Genomic DNA, 23,414 nt, shown 5'->3' on the forward strand with positions numbered 1-23,414 from the left:
CTTTTTAATAAAAAGGCATCCCTTTAATGATAGGCACCAATTCATTAAAATTGGCTTTACTCTGGAATGTAGAACGCAAGATTATCTTATGAGAACAACTATGCACACCCTATAGAGTGCTACTCTGTGCCCAATACATAATTTATATACTCAAATGCTCTGCAAAAATTTTACTATAACTATAATTAATTGCTACAGATTCATAGATGAGATTGTGTGCCTGTGTGCACATTGTTTAGTCATACTCATTTGTGATGATTTCATGCTAGAGACTATTTCTGTGGCCAGCATAATAGGCAAAGGGAAAATATCCCTTCTTTAATGTTCAAAGACCCACATAGGCATGCAGAATATGTGCAGATATGAGCCCTGTAGAGGTGAAAGAAGTACACCAGAAAACTGATGAAAATGACATGAGATGAGTCAGATCAGATCTCCCATATTAATAATATAATAATTGTCCTAGCCCAATTCAGAAATATTAATATCTTGTAATTCAGCTGGAATTTATTCCATATCACTCATGTTATCATAATTTTCATTTTTTAAATATAACTATTGGGGAAGTGCTGAACATTAGGAAAAGATGTATCAATGATCAATCTTAACAGCTTCCCAAAATGAAACCTCAGTTGCTTTTGTCATTTAAGCTAGATAAAGATGCAGAAAATATATTACAGGTAGGGCCAAGTTGATTTGACTGGGATATACTGTGAGAGGGGAGGTAAAAGCCTCTCAAGGGTGTCCCAGACCCCCACCCCACAGACCCCAATACTTACTGCAGGGGTCCAAAGGAGCAGCGGCTGAGAAGAAATGCTGACACAGGCTCCACAATTCTGGAGCTGCCTGAACCTACATATCAGTGATCAGCAAGGGTGGGGCTTCACAGAGGCACAGGCTGCTCAAAAGGCAGCTGTGAACACAGCTGGGTGGTCGTCGGGGAAAGAGTGGGACACTGGCAGCGGAGCCAGGTGTGGGGGAGCAGAGCCAAGCGTCGGCTGAAGGACTCCGGCAGATGGGATAAGACGCGCAAGTCGAAGGGACCAAGAAACGCCTAGGAAGGACACCGGCACTCCATTAGGGAACCCAGGTGCAGAGGCTGGGATCAACAGCAGGGAGCTGGTAGCCCTCTCAGGCAGCCGGGTGCAGGAGAAGGGACAGCTCAACATGGGAATCCCGAGCCTCACAGGCTCATGAGGAAGGGGAAGATAGGGACCCAGGGGTTATTGCACAAGGAAGCCTGACCAAGGTGGGGCATGGGGCGGATGCCCATCCCCATAACTACTAGGGGGAGAAGGAATGGATGAGTTCCCCTGCTTCTTCCCCTCCCCCTTTTTTGGGTGACCAAGACGGTGTGGGGAGACGGGACCCCAGAGGCCCACGAGCAGAAGCCAGACACTTTCTGTTGGGTTTATTTTTAGTTCCAGACAGCCCCAAGCTGGGAAAGGTTTAGTTGCACAGGCCAGCCCAAAGTGGAGGGACCTGCCATGGGGAAGATTGCATTGGCCAGGAAGACCCAACTCTGAGGCAGGAAGCATAGATGAAACAAGATCATCCAGGCATACAGCGTTTGCTCAAGGCTGTGGATGTGGTGAGGGTTAGGTAAAGAGGAGGTTTGGAGCCCCATGAAGAAAGACCAGGGTCGAGATCTTTCCACTTTGGGGCCACCTGCGAGGAACTGCCTCCCCAGTAAAGAACATCACAGACGTGGCAGGAGAGTAGGAGCAGCACCCGAACCATCTAGGTGGCACCAGAGCCCAATCTCACCCTGACATTGCTTGGGAGCAAGGCACCTACCAAGAAAGGGCCAAAGCCCTACAACACCTACAAGCGACACATACCAAAGTTTGGTGGTAGTGATCCTAGGGATTTTGGTTTGATACAGATAAATTGGGAGGAGCATTTAGAAAATTCAGAACTAGATTCTAATCAATAAGGTTGAGACAGGGTTTTGGTTTCAGGAACAATTGTGCAGTAGGTGAGAAAGGTGATAAATGAGGTCTTTTCACTCTTCTATGATTCCACCATTGACAGTATAAAAGAGATGTTGAGAGAGAGAGAAAAATAAATTATAATTGAAACATACCTGTAGTTTTTTCATTTGCAGATGTAGCAGTTTTGACATTAATATTTTCATTGACAAACTGAATGTCAATATTCTGAATACCTAATTACAGATACATTTATTTCAGTAAAAACTAAGACCATTCATTTCTCTCATGAACTTTTAATAATTAGAGGTCATATTGTGCCATCCAATTCTAAGGAGAGTTCTAAATGAGATCAGTGGAGAGGTACATCTAAAAATGGATGTCATGATGTAGTTCTAGGGTTTTTGGAATCCCTGTGATCTGTTTGTTGTATCTTGTCTATTTCTGTAATGCACAGTGACAAGAATTGTTCTTAGATTTATGGCCTCACTTGCTCCTCATGCTGTGTTGGAACAATTCCTTCAGTCTCTTATGTTGTGCCTCTCTCTTTTTCATGTGATGGTTTGATTTAACTTCAGATTAAAATTATTCAGTAGATCACCATGTCAGGGTACAGATGTAAATCCATTCAGAATAGATTTCAGATTCTTGCAGTGTTGCACAGTGAATGCCCATTCAAAGCACATTGTTTCACTCTTGACCAGTATTTTCAAAAGTAGGAGACTACAGTTTCTCTTAAACCTTATTTTAGGATCCTTTGTAAGCAATCTGGTGTCCAAATTACCAAGCAGTGAAAAAAATTTAAGAGGAAAAAGGAGTAAACATATATTATTTCAGGGAGAGATTTCTATGCTTGGGGGCAGCACATGAAAAGCAGATAGGTATATGGGCAGAAAAAGCAACAAATTAATGGGCATTACTGAAGGAGGTCCCTGGCAAAGGTAAGTGGAGAGAATAAGCTTTGTTAAGAACCTTACACAAATATTTGCTGTTTTTGAAAAATGTAACTACCTTTTTGCACAGATGAACCTAAGTCATCACTGAATATTTGTACTTGATATTTGGTAGTCTTCTGGTTTTAAGTTGTAGTAAACCAATCATGGGAAAGTAGCAAATGAATTAGGTTGTTGGTAGTACTGCATAAACAAGGAATAGCAGTGAAGAAGAATATGAAGAATTTACATAAGTTAAAATTTCTTCTCATTGGAAACATATTGATAAAAATCAGGATCAGTTTGCAAATAATCATGATCAGACAAAGGGTTAATTTTGACACACTGTTTTCAGTGAAGTATTTGACTGTTTCTACTGTGCATACCAAGGTTTAATAATTGGTGTCTTAGAGGCTGATTTCTCTGGATACAACAATAAAATAGTGAGTATAGTATTTTAGAATATGTTTAGTATGTTTTAGACTTTAAACCTTATATTAATGTAAAACATGGGTGTTGTTCTTTTCTTACTTCTCTAGATCACAAAGTTATTAGATAGGATGTCTGGAAATTGACAGCAACTGGTAGTCTTTCATAACCACTTTTTATGCAGTTTCTTCTTTATTGATATACAACACACTAAGACTAACTCTTGAACTGTTTCTTGAACTATCCAGAGGATTTTACTTTCAATTTTTAATTATTTTTTTTTCTATTGGGGTACTCCTGCATTCTTCCTCATTTTACAATCATACCCCCCTTGAGGAACAGTCAATAAAGAAAACAAAACCAAAAACAAAACCAGAATCTCTCCATGTGCGGTTTTTTGGGTTTTTTTGCTTCTTCCTCTTTTTTATTTCCAGCAGCATCCGCCCCACCTTTCCTTCTCGCAGCTTCTCTCTTCCCTGCACCTCTATTTCTTCTCCATGAGATTTTTTTCAGGTCTACTTACATACCCCAGAGACTCCCAGCTTCTTTCCTTCATCCAACCTTCTCTGACATGCTGGACTGACCCCTGGAATCTGCCCCACTCCATCAGCTTCTCCCCACTCTCACTCACGGAGGAGTCGCCTCTCGCTCCTATCTCTTCCTCAGTACCATGCCGTCTTGCCCCAGGCTCTTTTATACTCAGGGAGCACCTGCTCCTGAACTGCCGTTCTCCTGGCTTGATCTCTTTTACAGCTGTTTCAACTTTGTTTACTAACCAATGTGGTGGAGGGGTGTCAAACATGTAACCTGCTGGGCTTCTGCAGTAAAGGGATGGGGATAGGAGGTAGGAACAGTACAGAATTCAGGAGCCCTGGGTAGGGTTACCATATGCCTGGGTTTCCCCAAACATGTCCACTTTTTGGGTCCTCCCATCTCCATCCATGCGGCTTTTTATCATATCAACAAATATTCTGGATTTTACTCTGCTCAGCATCTAAGATTTTTTCCCCAGCAGTTCCCAGCTTGCCCTAGCAAGGGGCTACTTGGGAGTGGGGATGGAATGATTGGAGGCAGGGGGCATCACATGTGTCTGCATGTAACCTCCCATGCCTCTCCCCCGAGCGTCACGTATCTGGATTCTTCGCAAACCTTGCCATGGCTTCTTGGGCAGTATGGCCACGCTATGAGTAGCAACCTTGAGTCAGCCTCCCAGGCATCTCAGCTGCCACATCTTTGAAGATCAGAAGGATGATGGCTGGTGCTGCTTCCCCTGGTACTTCCCCTTGGCCGCCCTTGTGGTCATTTCTTCTCGGGGCTCCACCTTCCCTACACCCCACCTAACACCAACCATGGTGTTGTCCATCAGGGCCAATGCTTGCGCCCTTCCCAATGCTCAGTTTCTTAGGGGCTACCATTGTTAGCTATTGATGATACTTGTCCCGAGTGCTCCCCGCAGTCCCCTTCTGCTCTCGGCTTATGTGGAGCCGAACTCTCCCCAGGCTCCAGCCCCCTGAGTTTGGTACCTGCTACCCGTCATCTGGGTCAGTGTCCCATCCTCACTGTATTCACTGGTGTCTCAGTCACTGGGGCTGTCGCCCTTAGCCCACGCTGTCTCTGTAAGCGACTCCTTGGGCCCTTGCTGGGCCAGCGTACTCTTAATGCTCCCCTCCCAAGGGATCCACCAAGCTTCATTCACAGTGATGTCTGGGTTCTTTGGCCCCTCCCAGCTGGCCAGGGCTGCTCTTCTGGTCCCCTTGGCTTCCTTCCAGTGGGACCTTTTCTCCTGGCGCTGGGTGCCCCCCCACGCAATCGCCCTTGGCACGCTTTCATAAAACATGCCCAGGCCAATGTGGGAGCTGTTTCCAGCTCCTCCTGGCTCCACCATGGGTTTTTCCTTTGATCTTCATTTGCAGTGGCTGGAGCTGCCGCCGTTTCACTTTCACTGCAATCAGCTGCCGGCATGGTGTCCCTCCACCTCTCCTCAGACTCTGGTAAGTTTTCACCACTCTGCACATGCACAGACATGCACACATGGCTGGCATGCAGCCAGGCAGGGTGGTGGGAGCAATCTGGCAGCTGGATGCAAGTAAGTCTATGGGGGGCAGAGGTTGGAGGGCCAGGGCTGCGAACTGACTGGGGGACTGTGCATGTGCGGGGGGAGGGTGGGAGATGGGTGTGTGAGGTAGGTGGAGCCTTGCCAGTGCTGGGGGAATCTATCTGGGTGCTGGGGTGACAGCAGGGGAGGGAGGCACCTATGCCTCCAGCGGGAGCAGGACTGGGGTAGGTAAAAGGGGGCTGAGGTTCAAGTGAGGGTCACCAGAGGGGCTGGGGAGCTGTGGGTTGGAAGTGAAGGGCAGGGGCAGGGCACAGGCGTATCACTGCCTCCCCCCCAATCACATTGCCCCCACCTCCCCACAACAGGTGTCCTCTTCTCTGAAATATGATAACCTTAGCCCTGGGCCCTGATGGACATGGCCAGGGTCAGCAGGAAGGCAAGGGAGGGCTGCAGACACTGCCCTTATTTTTCCTTTGGACACTTCATCTCAGCACTGCCAGACCCTTGCTGCTGCTTAACCTGCCACAGCTGCCCCTCACCCCACAGATTCGGCCCACTACCCAGTATGAGTTTGACATCTCTGATTTAGAGTATGAAAGTTCTCATGTAAAGTAAATCATAGCAATTACTCCACAATGTCCTGAAACCCCATTCCATGTGGAGGTGTGCAGGGACATTTTTATCTAGCCATAGGTCTGTTCTGACTGCAAAGAAATTGCTTTACTATCTACTTTTTTCTGACAAATTGATATCTTCTGGGCTATTCTTTTATGTCAGAAGATCTGTTATACTTACTGTTTCCAGGACCACGTTTATAAAACTTGTAGACCAGCCTTTTATGTATTGTTGCAAAATGCTTCTGAAGGACCTAGTTGATTATACCCATCTTTTCATTTATTATATATTTAAGTGATTCAGAAAGTTTAGCTGAACGTTAGACATGCTCTTTTTGTAAATTTAGGCTAGTGACCTTTAAATCAATCAAACCTTTCTAGGTGTCCCCCTAACCTATCTTCAATTGTTCTTTGTATGTATGCCACTGCTGAAATCCAAAATCTGTTTAGCTGCTGTTCTCAGGCCCATTTCTAGGGGGCAGTTGTCCTTATTAGAAACTGCTGTAACAAGTAGTATCATATCTTGGCAATCTGAGCAGAAAAGATGAATGGTGATAAATACAGAATCATTATTCTTTCTTCATTAGGGAACCTTCCTAGTTTAGGGTTGGTCAAGTTGGTCAGAGTGTGCAAGTCTAGATTGACCTATGGAGAATCCTTCCCAACCATGAAAGCAATAACAAGTTATGCATAGATTAATTGGTTTGTGGATTGAAGACCTAGCTGGCAGGGACCCAGAGCTCAGCAATACATACATAACTATGAATGTCCACATGATGGTGGTCTCATCACTTGAGAAGCTTTGGGCAGGATCCTATTTCACAGTATGTGTCCAAATGGCAGCTTCCCAGTCACATAAGTTGAATTTTTGGCACTTAAGCACAGTTTGCAATTCTACTCCCTCTGCAGTATGGATGCTTAAATATTCATATGGCTGGCTATATACTATGCCCAGAGGCTGCACAGGTACACAGCTCCATGCACACTTACCAGAGCTTAGGTTTCAAATAAACAAACAGGATCTTTCTCTGTTTCAGCCCCAGTAGATAAGTTGTTTACACATTTGTTTATGAAACAGGAGACCCAGATTCTAGTCCCCCTTCACCCAGAGGAGGTTAGAACCACCAGTAAAGTGGTGCTAACCACCAAGACACAGGTTAGGTGTTAGCTAGTCTTGAAACTGAGCCACTTCACCTTTCATCTAGTTAATCCAATTAAATGAAAGTCAGTGGATTGCAGAAGTTCCTGCCCCCTTGGGAGCAAGGCTCCAGGATAGAGTCCCAGGCCTGCTCCCTTCCAGAGTACCATCTGTTTCACACAGCTTCATAGCCTCTAGCTTACTTGCTTCCTCCTGACCCTCCTCCTCTGACTGCCCAGGGAGCTAGTTTCAAAAGGAGGGCTAGAGAAGGGACTGGTTAATGCCTATCATGTGGCCTGGTGGTTAGAGTACTGCACCAGGAGTTGTAAAGATGCAGGTTAAAACCAGCCCTAGCTAGTGGGGGGAGGCGAGCTGTCCTGAATCTGGGTCTTCTACTTCCTGAATGCTCTCTTCTTTCTGTCAGCAATCCTTCACAGTCAAGAATGACTGTCATCTATGACTGTCTTGTCTTTGGGTCTGTAGCAGAGCACTAGGGTGCTCACTACTGGTAATAGTAATAAGGGCCCAGCTGCCAATCATCAGGGCAGCACAGGTGTGGGTTGCCCGGGCAACCAGTCTGGTCGGATGACCAGAAGGTGGCGGGGCCTGGCCTTTATAAGCAGTCAGGCTGAGGCCAGAAGGCAGTTCACCTCTGGCAGCATGAGCAGCAGGAGCTCTGCTGTAGAACAGAGCAGAGCAAAGCAGGGCAGAGCAGCCTGACCACCTGAGCACCGGCATGATGATACGGGGTGAAGAGAACCCTGACCAGGAGGTATGAAGGAGAGCCAAGGTGGCGCAGAACTTAGGTTATAGGCAGGAGGCTTATTTTGTGTTACAGCTGGGTGGCTTATAGCTTTGGGTTTTCTGTTTGGTTGTTTGTGTAAAACCAGAGGACCGGGCGAGGCTGTAGGGGTGGAGGAGGCCTCAAGGGAGCTCCCCAGTAGAAGGGGGGGGTTCCTGGTGCTGCAGAGGGTGCTGCATTTTGGGGTGTCCCGGCCCCGTGTGGGCGATTTATTGGGAAGAGCTCAGCATAGCCCTGAGAAGGCGGGTCTGTGGGGGCCAGGTAAGGCTGAGGCCGCCTGAGCCCCAATTCAGAGAAGCCCAGTGGGCGTAAGGCCCAGGCAGTGGGTCTGGGGCCAGGTAAGGCTGAGGCCACCTGAGCCCCATTGTGAGCAAGGCCCGAGTGCGGGCGGGGAGCGCGAGAAGCGCGAGCTTAGGCCCGAGTGCGGGCGGGGAGCACGAGAAGCGCGAGCTTAGGCCCGAGTGCGGGCGGGGAGTGCGAGAAGCGCGAGTAGGAGCCAGGAGAGGGCGAGCGCGCGAGTAGGAGCCTGGAGAAGGCACGTACACCAGCTAGAGCCCAGTGAGGGCAAGCACAAGATTAGAGAGCCTGGTGAGGGCAAATACGGAAGGAAGGAGCCTGTATGATCAGAGGCCTCGGAGAGGCCCACCGAGGAAAGAGCATAGACGAGATAACATCCGGAACAACTGAGAGGCTTGGGGCATGGTATTGGGGTGGAAGGAGCCAGGTGATGCCCGTAGGGTTGGGGCACCAGAACCTATTTGTAGAGAGCAGGGACCAGAAGGGCAAGAGCACCCGGTCCAAGGGGCCAAGTAAAGGCTGCCTCCCATTAATATTATAGAATCATCAAAGTCGTGGCGGGCGAGAACGAGGGTGCCAAACAGGCAACTTGGCACGGTAGGGACGCCAGGAGAGATCACGGCTGCTCCTGGATCCCTGCCCAGTGACAGGGTCCAAAGATGGCTGATGAGACCAGTCAGGATCAACTGACTCTTCTGCAACTTGAGGACCTGTATCCATGTGGGGAGGGTGGCTCTGGATCCTTGATTTGGCCTGTGAGACACTGTTTCTGTTGTTCCTGGTTGTCTATCTCCTGTTGTCATTGTAAGGTTTCAAAGTACTAAGATTCTAGCAGCAGACTCTTCCTCCATTTGGGGTGGTCCTGGGCAATAGTCTTTCATGAGTTAATGTTGATATTGCATTTTTTTCAAGACATCCTTGAAGCTCTTTCTCTGCCCTCCTCTTAAGCATGCACCTTGACTGAGCTAGGAAAATAAGATTTGCTTCAGCAATCTAGAGTTGGACATCTGGATGACGTGGCTGGGCCAGTGAAGTTGAAGTTGGATGATGATCACCTCAGTGCTTGTGTTGTTTGCTTGGCAGATGCATGCATCAACATTAACATCCTCTCACAACTGGATTTGAAGGATCTTCCACAGGTAGTGTTTACAGTACTTCTCCAGTGACCTGAGATGTCTCCTATATGTGTCCACAGCTCAGCTCCATACAGTAAACTGGGGATCACAACTGCCTAATGAACCATGAGCTTGGTTTTGAATCTGATGTCACAATCTTCAAATATCCATGATTTCAGGCATTCAAAGACTGCACTTGGACATTTGGGACAACGTTGGATTTCTTCATTGATGCTAGCCTTCTGCAAATGATGGGTTCTGAGGTATGGGAAATATTTAGTGTTCTCCAGAGTCTCACCATGAATCTGAATTACCAGAGCTGGGGACTGCTCATTAACAGTTTGCTGATAGAGGATTTTAGACTTCTGAATGTTAAGCATCAGTCCCATTTTCTTGTATCCTCTAACCACTCAACTACTGACTGGAGCTATGAAATGGGAGGGTTTCTCTCCTTTCTCTTGGGTGTCTAATGCCCTTTAGTCATGGCATATTGATAGATACAGTCTCCTGACTTATGATTGCCCATCATGTATGCATGCAGAGCCACATAGCTGCAGCCAGTGCATAACCTACTGCTCATGCTCGGTAGTTGTGTGAACGAACATCTTCCCTGAATGGGGAACAGGATTGCAAACTGTGCCAAAAATGCCATTTACACAACTGGAATACTGCCACATGGGTGCAGAAATTAAAATGGGACTCTGCTCTTAGAATCTAGGTAGACAGAAAGGTGCCAATTCTGCTGAGGGCAGGAACTGGGCTTGGCTTCATTCTGTTGTCTTTCATATTCCAGTATTCCTTGCTACTGTGTTGGGCATTACAAGGCATAATCTGAGTGTGGCAGAGCACCTTTGGGGTGCTCGCCATGTGGCAGAGGCTGCAATAGGCTGAGGCAGAGCCCAGCAGAGAAGGCAACCTAGGGAACCCTCCTCTCCCCACCCTCCCCCTGAGTTCATTCAAAGGGGGAAAGTGTGTGATGGAGCACCTTGAGGGTGCTCACCACTTGGGGGCTCCCACAGGCTCTTGTGGGAGCCTGCTTTGGAGGAGAAGCAGGGGAAACCTCCTAGTTACCATGTAAAGGGGGAAGGTGTGTGACAGGCCACTGTTGGTGCCTGCCACTTTAAGACCAAAGCTAAGCAGCCAACAGGTACTTAATTAAGGCAGCCATTTTAGCTCTCTGGCTGTCTATATAAAGAGCTCAGCTCCCTGCTGGCTGGGAAGGCAGCAACATCATCTGGCTGCAAGGCTCCATAACATCCTGGAGGCAAGGGGGGAGCTGTAGGGGATGGTTAGGAGGCTCCTGGTCCTGGGCATGACTTAAAACTGCACCCTGCCACAAGTGGGTGGCTTGGTGGGGCTCTCAGTGGTGCGGGAGCCCCCAGGAAATGCCAAGGCAGTTACTACCCCAGCGGAAGGTGGGTAGGGGTGCCTTAACCCTAGCCCTCACCTTTGGATGGGTTACATAGAGGCAGTTGGAACCAGGCACAGCTGCAGCCACCTGAGCCCTATGGGGTGCAAGGCCCTGAGGAAGAAGAGTAGGGGCCAGGCATGGCTGCAGCCACCTGAGCCCTGTGGGGTGCAAGACCCTGAGAGGGAAAACTGGAGCCAAGCATGGCTATGGCCACCTGAGCCCACTGGGGAGCAAAGCCCTGTGTCCCTGAGTGCAGGGGGCAGAGATGAGCAGCCCCTAGCAAGGGGGCAATGTGCAGCCCTGAGTGAAGGGTGCAGAAATGAGTAGCCTGAAATGAGGGGGCAGTGTGGAGCCTTGAATGAAGGGGGCAGAGATGAGTAGCCCCAAGTGAGGGGGCAGTGTGGAGCCCTGAGTGAAGGGAGTAGGCCCAGGTAGGTCTTTGGTCACCTGAGGCTGAAGTTTGAGCCAGAGGCTGAGTAAAGGGGGCTCAGACCAAGAGACAGAGGGGAGAGTCCTGACCCTGATAAGACCTCCACTGCTGGGAGGCCGAGTGTGGGTCAAAAGTAAGATCTTAAGAGTGAGAGTCCCCTGTGAGACCCTGGAGCACCAGTTGTGGTGTGAGGTACCCCAGCTCCCACATCCAGGAAGGTGGACCCAAGAGAGAGTGTGGGGCTAGTGAGAGAGGCTGGAGGTAGAGTACCCCCTCAACTGGTCAGTGCTGGAGCCAGGACCAGGAAGGTCAAAAGGGCCAGCGGCCCCCCATGAGGGATGCCCAAAGCCAAGGGCCTGGGGTCCCGCCTTGCCTTGGAGGTGAGGCCAGGGCTTGTATGGCCAAAGGTCCCGAGGGAACCATGCCCAAGAGGGGAGCTAGCTACAGGGAGCTCAGCAGCCCGAATCATGGTGGAATAGGTGGCCTGAGTGGAAGGATCAAAGGGGGGTCTGGAAAGGAGGATTGTGGAGCCCAGTGTGGGGCTGGTGTAACTCACAGATGGCATCCAGCTGTAGGGGAGGTTCGGAACTGCAGATAGCACCCTCTGGCATCGGGGCATAAAATGGGCAACCCCCCCCCTTAATTAACATCATAATTAATTAAGAACAAGGCATGGCAGGAAAGTTAGGTGGGGGGTGTGCCCAAAGGCAAGTGGGGAACCTAGCACTGTGGCTAGGCAGGGAGCCCCACTTCACCACACTGAGCTATCCCCTGAATTCAGCATAGCAGGTAGGTAACAGCAGGAAGACAGTATTATAGGAGTACTCTAAAAAGAAGGTATGGCATCTGTATATATGTATGAGGCAAGGCTTTCTTAGGGTTATATCTTTTATTGGATCTACTATGTAGTTAGGATAAAGTTAGACAAGCGTTCAAATGTAAGACATTCTTCCTCGGATATGTAGAAAGTAGTCAATACAGCACCACCTATGCATACATTAGAATTCACATCATTGCCAGTATATTAGTAAGTTTTAAGCATTACAGACTATATACACCATTGCAGCTATTCATGTAAACCTCCTAGTGTGGGACATACAAAACTATGAATCAGAGGAACCCACAGGCTTACAGTGTGAAGCTTAAGTGTAAGGATTTGCCTCTCCCATTGTTCCAGCTACAGCAGTGCCAGTGGCCCTGACTGAGCATGAACGACTTTGGTTTCTGGAGATCTTTCATACTCCTGACCAACATCAAGAGTTGGGAACTAGTATCACCACTCCCCATGCTCTCACAGGCCCTTTTTTGTGATGCTAGCACATGTGGTAATAGAGCGCTTTTCTATTGGTAATAGAACACTTTTCTTAGAACATTTTCCTTTGTTCTTGCTTTGTCCTTTCCATCCACTAATTTCCATTCATTTTCACCCTTCCATGACTTACAGAAAGTCATCAACTTTGTTATTTTTCTTTCATGTTCATTTATAGGCTTTACTTTGGCCTTCATTCCTATAAGGTATCTTAGTTTCTCGTATACATTAAGCAATTTAAACTCACAACACTCCTGTCTGACATAGGAGTACTATTATGTATCTACTTTATATGATTTATAATTTACTCCATCCTAGAGATATCAGAAAATTTCATCATGAAATCAGGTATAAACAGAATTGTCAAACCCATAATCTCTGTGGACTGCCATGTTGTTTGCACATCAGGGACCAAAGAGCAGAAGGTGCAAGTGTTTAAAGTCTGAGCTAAAGAGTAATGCTTTATAGGTAGGGGATGCAAGATGTGTCTACTGATTTTCATAGATAATGCATTTATATACTGACCAATGAATTACTTTAAGACTTCTGAATTTTCACTGACATCAAAGATATTTGAGGGAGCCCAGCACTTTGTGATCAAATGCTTGATCATTACTGAACTGGGTCTCTATAGTCCTGGTTGGAATGCAGATATAGTCAGCCAAACCAGGAAATAGGATTACTGTAGTAAAATTCTGTCTTTAGCTGAAAAGCAATTCGTGTTAAATTATACTCTGACCTCAGCCTAAATGTGCAGAAGCACAGAATGACCTCCAATTCCATGCCAGGATGTTTCATAAAAGGATGTCTGCACATTCTCCTGTTCTTTTCCACAGAGCTTCTAATTTGGATCAGAGAAATTTTTCTGACTAAAAACCCAGGAAGACTATGACCCAAACTCATCCTCATTTAGGAACAATCTAAACAGAGGAATGGCACTTCACCAGCCTGAATTTCTAGGGTTGCCATGTTGATGGTTAGTCAGACACACCTCTCTTCTGTGCAAATGGGAATGGCTATATGTGGAGATTGCCCCAGGTTTGTCAGAGTCCGTATGCCTCCTTCTGAATGCCAATTCTGACACGTATGGCAGCCCAGATCTTGTAGATGTGCTAACAGGGTGCCTCTTGCTGGTCCCACTCCTATTGTGGAGAGCAATAGTCCCCATATTCCACACCCCTCACTCAGGATCAAGAAAAGTACACTGCACAATCAGCACTTAACCTGTTCCACATGTTCCTCTCACCTGGATTCACTGCTGTTTGCTTGCCTCTGCTCACAATGGCAGAAGGAAACATTTGGCATTTATTTTAGGAAGAGGATGTTAAATGGAGTGTATTTAGCTTGGTTTTTTATCTCTTGCTTCTTCCTCTGGGCTCCCAGTACATCCTGTCTCTTCTGTGCCTGCCTTATTTAGATTGTAAACTCTTTGGCGTAGGAGATGCAAGTTGTGTGTCTGGTAAAGCATAAAGCATGAACATCATGTAACAAATAATAATGATGACTTAACTAAGAGATTAATTAGTTTCTCACTCACTGGTCACAGTATATATTGTTTAATGTATACTCTGTAACGCACATTGTTTCATTTATCCGTAAGTGTGTTCAGTGCTGATTACAAAATACTGCTGGGTAAGTTTTATGTTTGTTTTTTTTTAACTGATTTGCTACCAAGAAATAGTTTAACAAAGACTGCTGTTGAAATCAATATGAAGCTGTTATAATTGCTAATTGAGGATGGCTTTGGATCTTTCTTCAGACCCATATAGAACTGGGGAGAGGGAGGGAAGATGAAGAGGAAGGGAAGAACAAAGCTGAACCTGAAGTTTTTCTTGCTGTTCAGAAACTAATTTTTTTTTTCAGCATGAGTGTGTTGTTTATGTGATTCTCTGTGACTTCCTGGTTTCTTCTGGCATGGGAATTGGAAGCATCAGCAGACTATGAGACGGATTGTTTATGCAGTCTTTCTGACCAAGCCAAGCCCAGGATGTACTAAAATTTTCACAGGATTCACAGTCCAAAGCCACTTAATAAAGCATCTGAACTTTTTTGGATGATTATACAACTGAACTAAACCTCTTAATCTTTTGAAGTTCATCCATCACCAACACTGCTCTTAATCATACTCATTTGGTTGTCATTAAAATTGTCTTCTTGGTAACCCTTGACAGTAAAGTCCTGAATTTCTCCTATCCAAAGAACAGACAGAGCCCAGCAGTAATGCAAGTTTTTTCCTGCTGCTTCCACATATCTCACTTCAGTGCCTGAAATATATCCTTCCAGGCACAAAAAGGTAATTTAGTTTGAACCCATTCAGTCCTTAGCTTTTAAATGGTGACCATTAGCAAGAAAATAATATGCAAGTGTTACACATACTCCCTCTATATTTGTGGAAGGGAAAAAACTAAGGAGCTGAAAGGAAAGAGTACGTCCTTCCCCCAAACCTGAGGCAGCTTTTCCACAAATAGCACAGGGGCATTCTGGGTACAGCCCGTGAGAGGGGGACTAATTTAACAGACATTCCATTAAATAACAGTGTGACTTAGGAGGGGTGCTGAAAGTCTACAGCAAATGCCACTGGCCTTTATTCTGAGTGGACCCCACGTAAGATTGCTTTTCTCATAGCTTTGAGGGAATGATAAGATGCATAAGCAGCCAGCATTTTACAACCATTTCTGAAATGGTATTGTTCTGTGGAAAGCTGTTATGTCCCAAGATCAGCGCACAACTAGTTATAGAATTCAGTCCGTTATTCAAAGGGAAAGAAATTTTATAGGAAACTTTATTTTCCCATATTGCTTAGTGAGGTGTTTTCTTCTGGGAGGCTAAAAGAATATTTTTTTATAGATACCGCCCCCCTTACTGAGTGGAGACTTTATCTAATACAGGGTGCAGTGGTTTGAGTTTGGCTGTGTGAAGTGCTAGGAATCAGTTGAGAAATGCTCATATGATGCATAAACAGCCAGTATTTTACAACCAGTACTGGCTGTTTATGTATCTTATCATAATCTAGAAAATGTATCTCCTTTTTAGGAGGTTTTGCTATTAGTTTTACTCTGAGGAGACTTGATCTTATTTAAGGAGCATCTTTATTAATTTCAGTGGATATTCTTTAACTCAATCTGACAGGATTTCACAGCCTGGTACTACTTAATAACAAATGTGTAACAACTATTGAGTAGGGCTGTGGAAAGCTTCAGTAGCTGATTCAATTCAGAGGAGATTCAGCCTAATTCAGTGGCTGAATCTCTGAATCAAATCGGGAGACCAGTTAAAAGGTCCTCACCACGCTGGACATAGCTGCCTCCAGCTGGTAAATCTGTTGTGGTGGGGGGAGGGAAGGGACGTGGGAGGGTCAGATCAATGCCCCCACAGCAAGGGAGGGATTGGAGCTGGGACTGGGACAAGTGCCCAGCAGGGGTGGGGGGATATGGGATGCAGACATGGTAGCACTGGAAGCAGGGGCTATGCCCTGCTGCCAACTGCCCAGCCAGGGCAGGGGTGCAATGCAGGCATGGCTCGCTCCAGGCAGAAGGGGTCAAGTGGCATCAGAGTATAGCCCCAGCTCCTAGCACTGCCGCGCCCACATCCCACACCCCACATCCCGGCTGGGCAAGCAGCAGCAGCACCCGCATCCCAACCTCCGACCCCAGCTGGGCAAGTGGCGGGCTATGCCCTGCTGCTGCTTCCCCAGCTGGGGCAAGGGGGCGACACACGATGCAGGGCACAGCAGTGCTGGGAGTGGGGACTATGCCCTGCTGCCACTTGCCCAGCTGTGGCAGGGCGGGGTGCGATGCAGGTGTGGCCCTCTCTGGGAGCCAGGGGCTAGCCTCCCCGAGTGCATCCTGGACCAGCCCACCTCATGCAGATCCAGGGGCACACACCCATCCCCATGCCCTCCTGGACTGATGGTGCATGCTGGCGCACAGTGGCGGGAGCCCCCCTCCCTGCATACCACATCCCCCCGGTTGGGCAGCTTGTCCCAGCTCCAGCCCCAATCCCTCCCTTGCTGTGGAGGTGTTGATCTGTCCCTCAACACACCCCTTCACTCCCCCCTCTTCCTACCACAACAGATTTACCAGCTGAAAATAGCTGTGTCCAGTGTGGTGAGGACTGCTGCCTGTTTAGTCTATGGCTGAATCACTGAAGCAGCACCAAATCTTTGGATCCAATTTGACTGAATTGAATCGAGACAGTGATTCGAATCTCTGAATCAAATCAGTGTCCCTCCGAATTGGCTGAATCTGAATCAGGTCACTGACTAGATCATCCCCTTTAGCCAGTACAAGATCCAGCAGTGCCTTATCTCTTGTCAGCCCTTTGATTTCATTGATAAGGTGTTTCTAAGGTGGGAGGCTGCCCATTTAATGCCCAATGCCAAGGGAGTAATACACTCAGCCTTTGGCCCAAACTTGGCCTCAGGTGTCTGGAGACTTACATGGGCCCCATGCCTCCCTCACTTGGGCCTCAACTCATGCCCCCTCACTGGGGCCTCACTATCCCCTTCCTGGGGTAACTGCTCTGCCCCCTTATTGGGGCTCACTATATCAAACTACCAGGGCCAACTTATGTGCAGTTCTTCAGGCCCCTCTCACAGACCCTATCTATGCAGACTACTGCTCAGCTGTTCCATCACATGTCTCCCTACTGGGAACACTATACTGCCCCCTCACTGGGGCTTCTGGGCCTTACCCTGCTTGGGCCTCAGGAGTCTTTTGACCTACCTGAGCCTATGGCCCACGCAGGACTCAGGTGTCTATCAATATGCCTGGACCCTACCTGTCCCTGGGGTCACCCACCAGGTTGTGGGGTTGTGAGGACTGAGGCTATAAGGCACTCCATACTCACCTTTTCCTAGGGAGGCAACTGGTGTGGCTTTTCCCGGAGACTACCCCACCACAGGCAGCCCCACCACAACATCCATCCCTAGCAAGATAGTACTTGAAGGATTGAAGGGAAGCTTGGTGACAGTGATCATGAGTTGATCACTTTCTCTATCCATCACAAAGCTGGCAAATCAGTCAGCAATGCAGAAATCCTTGACTTTAGGAAAGCTGAGTTTCACAAGCTCAGAAGGTTGGTTGTTGAGGCCCTGAGAGACCATGATCTGAAAGGGAGGGAGGCCACAATGAGTGGTCACTCCTTAAGGACATGTTCTTGAAAGTACAAGGGAAGTCCATTCCGACCCATAGAAGAGGTAGCAAAAGGGCTGGGAGACCCCCCTTGGCTCAATAGGGAATTCGTGGACCTCCTGATCTGAAAAGAGAAGCTTAGAAGGGATGGAATTTAGGAACTACCACTAAAGAGCATTATGCAAGGAGCCAGACCAGAAAAGCCAAGGCTGAAACTGAACTCAAACTGGCTTCAGGAATCAAAGATAATAAGTCCTTCAAATACGTGGGAAGTCAGGGGGAAATAAAAAGAGCAACATCGGATTCTTCCTGAACCAAATGGCAACCAACACCCAGGAGAAAGCTAATCTCCTGAATGGTTACTTTGCATTGGTTTTCCACCAGCCTAAGGGGATCCCTACCTGACAGGACATAGAACTACCAGGGTAAGGGAGATCATATGCCTATAATTGGCAAAGACCTTGGAATGCACCCAAGAGTTCTAGAAGAGTTGGCTTACATCATAGCATAACCAATGGCAAGGATATTTGAGATGTCGTGGCACTTAGGAGAGGTTCCTGAAGATTGAAAGAGGGCCAATGTAGTACCTATCTTCAAGAAAGGAAGGAAGGAAGTTCCAGGGAACTACAGGCCAATTTGTTTGACTTTGTGGCAGCAGAGCTTGATCAGACACATGCAAGGTTGGGTCAAGGCACAGAGGTCAGACCATGGTAGTATTGTGGGGATGCCAGGGGACGCTATCCCCAGGCTGAGCCCATCTCACAAGTACTTGCCAATCCTGATGGGAGCAGCAGAATGCAGCAGCAGAGTTGAAAAATTGCCCGGAGTAGGCAGGTGGGGGGACTGGAAGCAGCTGTGGCAGCACAGTGGCGGCTGCTTGCCTAAAGGATTGCCCCAGCAGGGATGAATGGTGGGAACTGCATCAGCAAGCATCTCACACCAAAGCTGGCTCAGAGGAGCCAGGCAACTTACCTGAAGGTGGGGACTGGTTCTCAGTGGTGACAATGGCCAGTGGCAGGCTGGAATGACCTGTGAGTAAGATAGAAAGTTGTGAGTAAAAGAACCAAGTGAAGGGGAAGGTGAACCAACTTTCCTCAGTCTCAGGCATACAGACAGTGCTTCTTTTCTGGACTTTTTACCTCTTGATTGGAGAAGTGTTGAAGGTTTTGTTTCTTTTATCCTTAACAACACAGAAAGAATTTGGGAATATTTTCTGATCATGCTTTACCGTATTTGTCATCTGGGAGGCACCAGGCGGGGTGTAGGGGAGACGGAACCCTGAGACACGGGACCCATGTTGTCTGTGTGAAGGCATCAAAGATCAGCCTCTCTATTTTCCATAACACCAAAGATGTGGCAGGTGAGAACTTATAGCACCCACACAAATGCATGAATCAGCAAGCTGCCTACGCACCGCAGAACAAGTACACCATCTCCAGGTGAGAAATCCTGTTGGACACCAAAGGACAAGCACGAGAGGCTACAAACCTCAATCCCTGGATAGATCTTGGAAAAAATCATGAAGGAAATGATCAACAGCAGGCTAACAGAAGGCAACATTCTGAGAGAGAGCCAACATGGCTTCATTGCATGTAGGTCTTGCCTGACCAACCTCATTTCTTTCTGTGACCAGATGATGCATCACCTGGGCAAAGGAGAAGAGGTTGATGTCATATACATGTATTTAGATTTCAGAAAAGTCTTCAACTTGGTCTCCTATGATGTTCTCATGGTAAAATTGGGAAACTGCGGCCTTGACAACCTTACGGTCTGATGGCTGGGAAACTGGCTCTGTGGTCGGACACAGAGAGTGATAGTCGATGGAACTGAGTCAACATGGTGCTTGGTGACCACTGGCATCCCCCAGGATCAGTACTCAAACCAGTACTTTTTAATATATTCATAAATTAACTGGATTCGGGTGTTGGAAGTTGACTGGCTAAGTTTGCAGATGACACCAAATTATGGACAAGCGTGGTCACTCTAAATGATAGACTGGGGATTCACACTGACCTGGACAGGCTTGCAAGGTGGGCAGATCAAAACCTGATCCACCCAGGGATCAGGCGGATCCCTGAGGATTCAGAGGAGGGCCACTCATATGGTCAGGGGCCTCCGTGTCCAGCCCTATGAGGAGAGGCTGAGGGACCTGAATCTCTTCAGTCTCCACAAGAGGAGACTGAGGGGGGATCTTGTGGCTGCCTACAACCTTATCGGGGCCACCAGCAGGGACTCGGGGTTCCAGCAGGGACCAGCAGGTTCACCAGGGCTCCTCTTGGAGTCACCAGGAACAATCGCCACAAGCTGAGGGAGGATAGGTTTAGGTTGGATATTAGGAAGAACTACCTCACTGTAAGGGTGGCCAGAGCCTGGAATAGGCTTCCCAGAGAGGTGGTGCTCTCACCTTCCCTGGAAATCTTCAAGAGGAGACTGGATAGGCACCTGGCTGGGGTCTCATGACCCTGCCACCTCCAGTGCTCCTTCCTGCCCATGTCAGGGGGTCAGACTAGATGATCTGTCTAAGTCCCTTCTGACTCATTGATTCTATGATTCTATGATACCATCCCATGTGGCAGGTCAGTGGGGGATGCTCCAACCTTGAGCCACCCGCCTCACTGCACCCGGGCACCTTCCAGGCTCCGGGTGCCTCCCTGGGGTTGCCTCACATCTGGCTAGCCCCACTTCTGGAGCACGCCTGCAGGGCTGGGGTAATGAGGCCGCTATCTATGGTCTATGAATTCTGTGATGATATTCAACACAGAGAAATGCAAGGTGCTCTATCTCAGGAAAAAAAACCCATATCTTACTTACAAGCTTGGCAGTGCTACACTCACTAGCACCATGGCCGAAAGAGACTTGGGAGTCATGATTGACCACAAGATGAACATGAGCCATCGATACGATGTCGCAGCTGGCAAAGCAAATAAAACTCTGGCTTGTATATACAGATGCATCTCAAGTAAAACCAAAGAAGTCATCCTCCTGCTTTACTTGGCCTATGTGAGGCCACAGCTGGAGTACTACATCCAATTCTAGGCTCCACACTTTAGAAGGGATGTGGAGACACTTGAGAGAGTCCAGAGGAGAACTACGTGCATGAACAGAGGTCAAGAGAACAGGCAAATGAAGAGAGGCTGAGAGGCATGGGACTCTTCAGCCTGGAGAAGCAAAGGCTCAGGAGTGACTTGGTGGCAGCCTATAAGTACATAAGGGGTGTGCAGCAGGAACCGGGAGAACATCTGTTCACCAGGGCAAGGGAAGACAAGGTCTAACTGTCACAAACTGTTGGAAAACCATTTTAGACTGGACTTAAGGAAAAACTTCTTTACCGCCCAAGTCCCCAGAGCCTGGAACAGAATCCCCCCAGAAGTGGTGCAAGCACCTACTCTGGATACTTTTAAGAAATACTTGGATATTTATCTTGCTGGGGTGACCTGATCCCAGTTGACTTCCTGCTTCTTGGAAGGAGGCTGGACCCAATGAGCTCACAAGGTCCCTTTCAGCCCTACTGTGTATGAAATCTATGAAAGGCATGGCAGGTGGGAAGACTGCCCTAGGCAGGTGGGTGGGCTGACATTTTTAAAGGCCCCTGAGACACCCTCCGGTCACAGAGATGTTGGTATATAAGCTGGTATTGTCCATGATGGCTAGGAGGGGAGTGCTAGGAAGGTGATCTTGCAGGGGCGTGCAAGCAGAGGGTCTGAAGCCCCTTCCCACAGCAGAACCTGGGGCAGGGCCAACCTTCCCCAAAAGAAAGAGAAAAGTTCTGAGGACAGGGCAAGCTAACCTTTTACAGGAGAAGCAAAGCCAGATGAGCTACACAAGGACAGACAGCCCATATGGTTTGTTAGTCACTTTTATTGCTGGCTGGGGGCAGTGCAGGTGGATGACATTATCAGATAATGCCACCCAGCTGATTTAAAAGTTGGTGGTGTGGAAATGGCCAGGGGAGCACCACCCGAGCCAAACAGCAAGGCTGCTCCCCAAGCCACACACAGGCTGCATTGGCAGCCCAGAGGGAATCCAAGCAAGAACCCGATGGAGGGGTCCAGGACTGGGTGAGGGAGGCACCACGCTGACTTGGCAGGGCGACAAGGCCAGGGAGGACAGTGTTCAGGGACCTTGATGTCCCTGCAGATGCCGGGACAGAGCGGCAGATGCTGGATCTGTGAGTGGGACGGGCTGAGGCCCCGTTCCCCAACTTTCCTTTTGTATTTTAATTTGCTTTGAGTTATCTTGAGGCCCCGAGGCATGGATAGGGGTCATCAATGACCTCCACAGATGAGAAGGAGCTGGGACAGTGCAGCAGACAGCAATTCAGTGTGGGGAGATCCAGCTCTTTGTCAATGACAGTCCAACATTCCGTGATCATCCCATGCAAGAGAAGGCCAGGAGACAAGCAGAGGGAAGAGAGGACAGGCAAAGACATCAGAGGATGATCCAGCGATCCATCATTTGGCTGTCCTGAAGGCTGGTGCATGGCTGGGGTGTAGGGGAGGTGAAGCCCCAAGAATACCCACTAGGGGCAGCACTCAGCCCACAAGAGGCTACAAGAAGGAGCCCTACCACTGAAGGGAAAGATCAAGTCATGGCAGATGAGTATCTGGGCCTCCCTCAGGGTGAACGTGGCCCAACATCAAGGCCACAGAAACACACCCTACAACCGGCACTGGGTGCACATTCCAAAGTGGCAAAAGAGCACCTACACTAGGCCAGGTGGATACATGGTCTATTTTTTTAAGTTTTCGTAGCAAGTTGGTTGTGTCTAGAAGAAAATTTGCTCTTTGGGTGACAAGAGGTTTTAGGATGGATTTGATGAAACCTGATGTTTCCTCAGTTAGGGTTCCATGGTGGGATATTATAGTTCTATCAGGGTTTCCTTGTTTGTGGATTTTAGGGAACATGTAGAAAGTCCCTGGGTTCGGTAGTATGGACATCAAGTTTTGTAGTTTTTCTTGTTGTTGAGATATAAATGATTTGATGGTGGTTTTGAGTTTTAAGATGAAACAGGTAGTTGGATCTTCCTCTAGTATTTTGTAGTAAGTGGCATCAGAGAGTAGTCCTTTGGCTTCTTTTATATAGTCTTCATGGTTAAGGATAACTATAGCACTATAGTTCCTGCTTTATCTGCTGGCTTTACTACTATTTGGTGGTTGGACTGCAGAGATTCTATGGCCCTTCTTTCTGAGAGGGAGAGGATGTAAAGGTAACATTTCATTATATAATTTATATATATAATATATAATATAATTTTATACATATATAACATACATATCTGCACAGAACCAGCAATCACTTGAAACACACCAAGAAAACTGTCATATACAGCCAAGCCCTCCAATATCATGGAATTTGCACTGAGGAAAGCACCCATGGTCATCACCTCACAAATCTCAAAAGGGCTTTCACTCAACAAGGATACTCCTCCAGAGAGATCATACTTTTGAAAGAGCCACCCAGATACCCCATGAAGAATTACAGCAGTACAAAAAGCAAATCCCCATGAATCACACAGCATTAGCTATGAGGTACCACCTGTCCTTGAAACCTGTATAGAAAATCCTCTAACAGTTGCAACCCATACTAGAAAAAGACCCAATTCTTAAAGAGATCTTCCCAGAACTACCCATCCTAGCCTTTAAACAAGCATCGAACCTCACCAGTCTCATCACTAGAAGCAAACTTCCTTTGGCCCAAAACACCGAATGGATCCAGACCATGCCAGACTGCCTACCTGGAGCGAGGATTCAGGACGTGAAAGGGATGCTGCACACCATAATCCAGCCCACCGATTATTACCCCATGGTCCTAGTCCATG

Source organism: Crocodylus porosus, unplaced genomic scaffold (genome assembly GCF_001723895.1).
Source record: "Crocodylus porosus isolate Cpor-Errol unplaced genomic scaffold, CroPor_comp1, whole genome shotgun sequence".
Taxonomy (NCBI): Eukaryota; Metazoa; Chordata; order Crocodylia; family Crocodylidae; genus Crocodylus; species Crocodylus porosus.